Raw genomic sequence first — 9,532 nt, 5'->3', positions numbered from 1 at the left:
TAGTTTTTTCATCATTTTTCTTTGATCATTTTCTTTTTAGAGCCTTTAATCTGAAAAGACGCATTAAAAACCCCATATCTGAACTGGATATTATGGTTCAACAAGCTTTGTTTGCTAAACTTGCAACTGATAGTTCTGAAGAAATGTTAGCGTGAAGAACCGGTCTGTTTTTTAGTCTTAAAAGTATTTCCTCGTCTGCAGTGAATCTTTTTTTTCTCCACCTCCCTTTTTTTGTTTACCTGCCTGCCTGTCATGTTGCATGTTTGCTGTAATTACAACAAGCCCACTGCAGACGCTAATGTTTGCAGGATGAGCGAGTGAATTCATAAGCATGGCTGCTGTCACAGCGGCCCGTTTCTGTACATTTAGGAGCTGAATTTGCTGTAATTCGCTTTAGGTGGAACCACACTAATTTGCACTTTGAAAATAATTTCACCTCTTTTTTTTACACAACTCCTCAAAGTACAAAAAAAGTTTATGTTTTCAAATCAGTTTTGCCATCATTTATTGTTTTTGTGCCTTTGGATTCTAAAGTCTTGAAGTATAAAGGATTGTATCCAGCATGTATTATCATATATACTCTGGAAAAAATGTCCTCCTAAAACTAAGTTGAAAAATACAGAATTCAAGGTTTTTTTTTTTTGCTTTAAGAGAAAAAAGCTGCCAGTGGAACTAGATAAATTAGACTTTGTAAGATTTCTTTAAAAACAATCTTTTATGACTAAATGAAATCTTGAAAGAAGCTATAAACACTCATTTTTTGGACTTTTGCTCTGATAATTGTAAATATGTCCTAAAATTTACAATCTAGCCACAGGGGTTACAAGCCAGTAACTTCTGTGCCGGTCCCAAGCCCGGATAAATAGAGAGGGTTGCGTCAGGAAGGGCATCCGGCGTAAAAATTGCCAAAATAACCATGCGAATCATCCACAACACTTTAGACATACCGGATCGGTCGAGGCCCGGGTTAACAACGACCGCCACCGATGCTGTTAACCTACAGGGTGTCGGTGGAAATTTGACTACTGTTGGTGGAAGAAAGAGGGGAGGCAGAAGGGTCCGTTGCCAGAGAGAGAAGGGAAAAGGCAGGAACATAGGTTTGAGAATAGGGACTCTTAACGTTGGCACAATGACAGGGAAAGGCAGAGAGCTGGCAGACATGATGGAGAGAAGGAAGGTAGATGTACTGTGTGTGCAGGAGACAAGGTGGAAGGGCAGCAAGGCACGTAGTATTGGAGGAGGATACAAACTGTTCTATCATGGTGTTGATAGGAAGAGAAACGGGGTAGGAGTGATTCTGAAGGGGGAGTTTGTAAACAGTGTTCTAGAGGTGAAAAGAGTCTCAGACAGGATGATGAGCCTAAAGTTAGAAATTGAAGGGGTGATGGTGAATGTAGTCAGTGGGTATGCGCCACAGGTTGGCTGTGACTTAGAAGTGAAGGAGAGATTCTGGAGTGAGTTGGATGAGGTCATAGAGAGTTTTCCCAGAGGAGAGAGAGTTGTTATTGGAGCAGACTTTAATGGGCATGTTGGTGAGGGCAACAGAGGTGATGAGGAGGTGATGGGCAGGTTTGGTGTGAAGGAAAGGAATCTGGAGGGACAGATGGTGGTGGACTTTGCGAAGAGGATGGAAATGGCTGTAGTCAACACTTACTTCCAGAAGAGAGAGGAACATAGAGTGACATACAGAAGTGGAGGTAGGAGTACTCAGGTGGACTACATCCTATGTAGACGAGGTCATTTGAGAGAGGTTAATGACTGCAAAGTGGTGGTAGGAGAGAGTGTAGCCAAACAGCACCGCATGGTGGTGTGTAAAATGACTCTGGAGGTCAGGAAGAAGAAGAGAGGGAAAACAGAAAAGAAGACCAAGTGGTGGAAGCTGCAGAATGAAGAAACTTGTGAGGAATTTAGGCAGAAGTTGAGACAGGTCCTGGGTGGTCAGGATGAGCTTCCAGATGACTGGGAAACTACAGCAGAAATTATCAGGGAAACAGGTAGGAAGGTGCTAGGTGTGTCATCTGGAAAGAGGAAAGACGGTAAAGAGACTTGGTGGTGGAATGAGGAAGTACAGGAATGCGTCCAGAGGAAGAGGTTGGCTAAAAGGAAGTGGGATGTAGAAAGGACTGAGGAAGGTAGACAGGAGTACAAGGAAGCGCAGCGTAGAGTGAAGAGAGAGGTGGCAAAGGCCAAACAGAAAGCTTATGATGAGCTATATGACAGGTTAGACACAAAGGAAGGAGAAAAGGACTTGTACAGGCTAGCCAGACAGAGAGACAGAGATGGGAAGGACGTGCAACAGATAAGGGTGATTAAGGACAGAGATGGAAAGGTGCTAACAACCCAAGAGAGTGTACAGAAAAGATGGAAGGAGTATTTTGAGGAGCTGATGAACGAGGAAAATGACAGGGAAAGAAGGGAGGAAGATGTGGTTGTTGTGGAGCAGGAAGTAGCAGAGATTGGAAAGGATGAGGTTAGGAAGGCTCTGAAAAGGATGAAGAGCGGAAAGGCCGTTGGTCCTGATGACGTACCTGTGGAGGTATGGAAGTGCCTAGGAGAGACAGCAGTGGAATTTCTAACAAGGTTGTTCAATAGGATTTTAGAGAGTGAGAAGATGCCTGAGGAATGGAGGAGAAGCGTTCTGGTCCCGATCTTTAAGAACAAGGGTGACACGCAGAACTGCAGCAACTATAGAGGAATAAAGTTGATGAGCCACACAATGAAGCTGTGGGAAAGAGTAGTGGAAGCCAGGCTTAGGAAGAAGGTGGAGATCTGTGAGCAACAGTATGGTTTCATGCCCCGTAAGAGCACCACTGATGCCATTTTTGCTTTGAGAATGTTGATGGAAAAGTACAGAGAAGGTCAGAAGGAGCTGCATTGTGTGTTCGTAGATTTAGAGAAGGCGTATGACAGGGTGCCGAGGGAGGAGCTGTGGTACTGTATGAGGTCGTCTGGAGTGGCAGAGAAGTATGTCAGAGTAGTTCAGGACATGTATGAGAGAAGTATGACGGTGGTGAGATGTGCTGTAGGTCAGACAGAGGAGTTCAAGGTGGAGGTGGGACTACACCAAGGATCAGCTTTGAGTCCTTTTTTGTTTGCTATGTTGATGGACAGGCTGACAGACGAGGTAAGACAGGAATCTCCCTGGACAATGATGTTTGCGGATGACATTGTAATTTGCAGTGAGAGTAGAGAGCAGGTGGAGGAACAGCTAGAGAGGTGGAGGTTTGCTCTGGAAAGAAGAGGCATGAAGGTCAGTCGTAGTAAGACAGAATACATGTGTCTGAACGAGAGGGATCAAGGTAGAAGCGTTAGGTTACAGGGGGCTGAGGTGAAGAAGGTGCAGGAGTTTAAGTACTTGGGGTCAACAGTTCAGTGTGATGGGGAGTGTGGAAAAGAGGTGAAGAGGCGAGTGCAGGCAGGTTGGAGCGGTTGGAGGAAAGTGTCAGGAGTGTTGTGTGACAGAAGAGTGCCAGCAAGACTCAAAGGAAAGGTGTACAAGACAGTGGTGAGACCAGCTCTGCTCTATGGGTTAGAGACGGTAGCAGTGAGACAGAGACAAGAGGCTGAGATGGAGGTAGCGGAGATGAAGATGTTGAGGTTCTCCTTAGGAGTGACCAGGTTAGGGTAGACAGGATAAGGAACGAGTACATCAGAGGGACGGCTCATGTTGCCTGTGTTAGGGACAAAGTCAGAGAAGCCAGACTGAGATGGTTTGGACATGTTCAGAGGAGGGATAGTGGATATATTGGTAGAAGGATGTTGGAGATGGAGCTGCCTGGCAGGAGGGCAAGAGGACGGCCAAAGAGGAGATACATGGATGTCTTAACAGAGGACATGAAGTTGGCTAATGTTAGGGTAGAAGATGTTCATGATAGAGTGAGGTGGAAAAGGATGATTCGCTGTGGCGACCCCTGATGGGAAAAGCCGAAAGAGAAAGAAGATGTCCTAAAATTAACGTTTATTGCTCAAAAAAACTAGTTTTTTAAAGCGTGTACATTTATTCACCTTTCTCCCAAATATGTCCCATTTAAAGAGCTACAAGTGTCCAAATCCTTATTTCTAGGCCATAATTGTGAAATACTATAATCATCCATTTTAAGATAAATGGCCTTAAATGAGTTTAGGAAACTTTGCAGTTTCCCAAATAAGCCAAGTAGAAATTTTATTCAAAATAAAATGTCAAATAATTCCACAAAATATTACAAATGTATTACCTTGCAAACAAATGTTTACATCTTAATGAAAAGTAACTAATGAGGTAGTTTTGTGTTAAATTAAGTTTATACCAAATAAAAACTTGAAACTACACAAATACTTGGTAGAAGTTAGAGTTTCTGTAGTGAACATTTGGCACACTGGTGCAGGAGCCTATCCAACTAAATAAAAGCAGCTTCATTTAATATGCACTGCAAAAATGGAATCCTTAGAAAGTAAAAAAAAACATGTTTCAAGAAAGAATAGCTTATTTTCTGTCTTGCAAGAAAAATAATCTCATCAAGAAAGTTTTTAATTGTAAGATTCTAGTTTGAGAAAATATGTCTAGTGTCTATAAATCTTTTTAAATAAATCGTCTGTAAGCCATTTTTTTTTATCCCAATGGCGGATTTATTGTAAGAAAATCTGCCATTAAGATAAGAGTTTTTGACTAATTTCTAAGTGTCTGTTTTTGCAGTGTGATAGAATCTGCTGAGAGAGTTTAGGCTTCACAAAGACCACACGTTGAAATGAAACCAGATGGTAAAGGACAGGTAAATAATGAATGAATGCTCCACACATTTATATCAAATAGTAATGTTTGCTTCTGTGGTAACCCTTAATGTTACACGGGTTTGATGCATCACTCTTTCCTTCTTTCAAAGCTACAAAATTTGGAATAACGAGTCTGACAACAGGAAAACAATCGCTAAAATTATTGATTAAATTAAATCAAGCCATAAGAACCCATGGGGGCATCAGTGTAACAGAATAATATCAGATATGTGTTTAATGGTCCACTTGGTTTGTGCTGTTTTCTACATTGTTTAATTTTTCAGGAAAAATGGGCCTGGGTTCTTATGGGTTCAAACCGTGCAGAGCTAGTAATCCTGCAGTTCTTACAAACCTGTACAATGTAACCATGACTTCGTCAACGCATCTTTTTTGATGTCTCAGGGATCGACTCTTATCGTACCATGAACCCTTCTTCGTGCCGCAGACTCCTGGATGATTTCTGCCTGAGTTTCACCCCCAGACAAGCTTTCAATAATTAACTCTGGTCTGCATGAAAGTCAAATACTGGCCAAATATGAATCATTTACTGAGGCTACAAAGCGTGGATACCAGATAAGCCTCCGCAAGAGCAAAAACTCCTGCAAGAAGATGATATTTATGGTCAACAGCATCTGTTTATATTAATATTACAGTAGCATTTTTTCCAGACAGTATGTCCATGAAGCATTGATCTGTATTTTATTAACAGTGTTTAATTTTTATGTAGTAAATGTAACTGTTTTAACAACAATATTTTTTCCACTTCTTTAATTTTGCAATGCTTTACCTTTCCTACATGTATAATTCAGCTTTGATTCATTGCAGATGCAGTATTGCATGTTCTTTCAGTGTTCTGTGCTCTTGACCCGAGTCAACTTGTAGTGACTTGTTTTGAGCTCAACACCTCCACCTGTTGGACAACAAGGGAATCGACTGCACAAACCCAGTGTGACTTTTCAGTTGTTTTTGCTCAGTTTTGCAGATTTTTGATAGATTTACACCAAAAAGTTCCTGTCTCTAAACAATTTATGGTGCTTTATTTATAAGTCAGTTAATGCATTTGATGTTTTAAGGGTAAAAACTAACAGAAGAGTAAATTCATCAAAACGTTTGGATTACTTTCAATGCTGATTAACTCAGCAGTGAAACCCTAAATGCTTTAATGCTGAGTTACGGTAATCAGTATGCAATTTCTTTTCTTGTCTATTCAGACACCTATTCAGGTGAAGCTAAATGTATATATACTTAAACAACAATAGAAAAAGAAGAGTCAATAGATCTGCACAGCATTTTTAACTGTCTGGACTGGCACCTTGATTGCATCTATAAAGTTTTGCCTAAAATGAAGTGATGCATAAAGAATGCCTGTTTTGACTACCACTCTAAAAGAAATATGCAAACATTTCATGCGGAACAGAGAGTTTTATAAAACACCTTCAGAGTGTAATAACTTCCCCATTCAAAAGATAATGATCATAATATATTTTGAATCTTTTTAACTCTTGTAGCAATCCTCTTTTATACATTTTCCATTAAAAGTTTGTTTTTTTCTTCTTCTGTCCTGAATTAACAATAAATGTTGATCATTTGTCTGAGAATGTTGTCCATGTTCATGCCTCTTTTCTTTGTTTCAAAGTGTTTTAAAGTTCCTTCTTTTCCTAAATGACTTCATGCTATTAAAAGCTGCACAGTGATGCACAACAGTCATCCAACATCCAAAAAGACTGACATTATTTAATTAGTATGGGGACAAAAAGTGTACAAAATAAATCAAAATCTTTTTTATTGTATTGTTTGTTGTGTTGCTGGTTATCATTCCTATGCGGTGCCTTCTAGCTGTACTCGTCCCACTGGGAAGAGGCCTTGAGGCGGACACTAACCGGAGAGATTTTATCTCTCAGCTGGTCCGGAAAGGCCTCCTCAGAGCTCCAGAAGGTGGATTTGGCATGAGACATCTGGGGATTTCTGCTCAGACTTTTCCTCCCATGACCTGATAGGAGATAAGCAATAAAAAAGAGATAATGCCATGTGACTCCACTGTGACAACTCAAAAAGAAAACAAACAAAAAAAAAAACATTACTCATACTTACAGGAATACAACATGAGCAGATTTTGAACGTTTAGCATGTTTTCCTGTTTTGGAAAACAAACAGGTTTGGACCAATAGTTTTTTCAGAAATCCCTTGTATTTATCTCCTCATTTTATGTGAATGTATGCATATGTATGAATCAATTCTTGACTAATTGTCTTAAGTTTGATTTACCTCTGTATGTAGTAGTAGATAATATTTCTGTTTGTTGTCTTCTTTAGTTTTATTTTTGCTTTGATTGCTTGACATGAACCATTTTCAAATCCAAATCTCCTAAATCTACACTTAAAAAACTAAAAAAGATGTAGTATAAAGCTCAGTTAAATTACCCCAAAACAAATCCATTAACTTGACATCAATGAAATAAGAGAGTAATTAAAAACTTAACTTGAGATGACCAAGTTTTAATTAAAATAATGATTACAAAGACATGCTGACATCAGGGGCTTATAATTAAGTTGCATTCGGTTAACCCATTACTCTGAAGTACTACAAAAAATGCCTTTTTTGGGATGCGTGTGTAGAAGTGAATGTATCTTTTTGAATCTCACCAGCACTTTCACATGAACTGCTGTGAGAAATGTATCATCCTTGTTGCCTGACCGACTGACAGAGAGTGGTGAAGGTCTGTCCGGGGAAAATGGTGAGGGTGGAAGATGTGCGGGTTCACAAACCTATCTTTGCAAAAGGTCATCGATCCTCTTTCACCGTGTTGCTCTTCATCCTCCCTTTACCTACCCATCCTTCACCCCCGCCTCCATCACTTTTACTTATGCGGCTTTGGCCCTACTGAGCTTCCCAAAAACAGCCCTCGTGGGTTTATTTTCCACCACTATTAGCATTCAGTAGCGAGCAACCCGCCTGATTGTGTCACAGCTGGGTTGACGTGCACGCCAACCAAGTTGGGCAGCCGCTTTATTCTGCTGGCTGCTGTTGGCTCTCTGCCTTCACGTTACCTTCTCACGTGAAGTTTCATCGGTGCAGGCCAGCACTCATCTGACCGTCAGCTGAATCATCCGTGCAGGAGAGGAGCTGTCCCCTGGCCAACGCTCGTCTTCAGTCAGAAAAACAAGCATTGAAATGATCAGCTGGCTGTGATGGAGTGTTTAATTTTGACCAGCTTCCCGACAGCATGCTTCCAAAAGCTGCAGCCATAAATATATTTGTTTACCTGCCTATCATGTTGCATGTTTGCCAATAATAGTGAAGATGGAGCAGGTCAGCGGTAAACCCGAGAGAACTAAAAGAAAAAGGAGCAATCATGAAAGTGGGAAAGAGGGAAACATATTTACTGACATCCATGGGCTGTCAGCGGTCTGATTAATGGCGGCAGGAATCTCTTCCTGGTGAAAAAGGTGTTGTTAGGGTGTAGAGAAAGCCCATGTGCTGACCCAGAACTAATAGCATTTGACTTGAACAAGCTGTGCAACCTGAGAGAGTTTGTGAAGCTGGACCTGGAAAACAGGGAAAGCAGAAAAGTTTAAAACATGAGAAACAAGAAAAGTATGCAGCTTCCGACTTTTTATTTATTTATTTTTGCCAAACTAGTAACACAAAATCCCTCAGAACACATGAAAGCTATTCAAGAGAAGGCCATCATCATTATTATTGTCTGTAGTAGGTGTGGACTGATCAACCTTTCATGTCTACAGCTAAATTCTACATAAGCACATACAAATGAACCACTTTTTCTGGCAAATTTTGGAAGAAAGAAATGACAGCATTTGTATTCCTACCCTGAATGATCCAACGTATTGAAGAACCAGCCCTCTTGTGGCCAAAAAAGGGAAAATGACATTCTTTTGGTTGACTCAACTGAGTGCTAGACAGCTTGACCATTAGGAAAGTTCTAGTCTTCTCAGTGGGACTCGAGTGCTCCTAAAACCTTCATATAAGCCTTAAATGAACATTTTCTTCCCTGAAGGTCACTAAAGAGCTCCAGGGGCACTTGCTCTCTTTTATCTCTCTTTATCTCTGTAAAATACGGCAATAAAACAGTTTTGCTCCCAATCATCGGCAGCCTGCTTGCCAGTAACATCCGCCTGTCGGAGCCGTTTTGCTGAGAGCAACAGAAAGCCCAACAGCTGGGAAATAATGAAGCTTTCAGGCACTTGTTCTCCCATCATGCAGTGCCAGCCCCTGTCTGCTGGCACCAGATGTTCCATGTGTTCTCTCCAAAACCGGGACAATAGCAAGCAATGCGAGAACCAGCAAACTCTGAGGAGGATGCGTGATCATAGCTGGGTTGATAGTGTGTTTCGTGTTAGCTGGGTGACGCCTTGTCACTTATTGTCATCTTTAGCAAAACTCGGAATCAGCTTGAGAGTTGTGATCTGTTTTGCTGCTCAACAATCAATTTAGACTTGATGAATTGATGTTATTTGTTTATTTTCAAAAATATAGACGACTGTCACTGAAATATTTGTCGAGAGGTAATAAAAGGCTTGATGTTAAATCTAGAGACAAATGAGTGACTTAGCTCTGACTTCAGGCGGTTAAACAACCTTATTCAACAGTCCTGAACACTGTCCTGTCCTGCTAAATGACAGCTAAGCTTCACAGCAAATGCTGGTTTAAGATCTTTAGCCAAAACTTTAACCAGGGTGACTCAGAGATACTGAACAGTGCAGCTTCAAGTTTTCCAGATTCCTTGTTTTTTTTTTTGCAAGATAATCAAGTGTAAATTAAATAT

The sequence above is a fragment of the Oryzias latipes genome, chromosome 3, assembly GCF_053564925.1.
Source record: "Oryzias latipes strain Hd-rR chromosome 3, Olatipes_Hd-rR_3.1".
Lineage (NCBI taxonomy): Eukaryota > Metazoa > Chordata > Actinopteri > Beloniformes > Adrianichthyidae > Oryzias > Oryzias latipes.
This window is presented reverse-complemented; position numbering follows the sequence as displayed.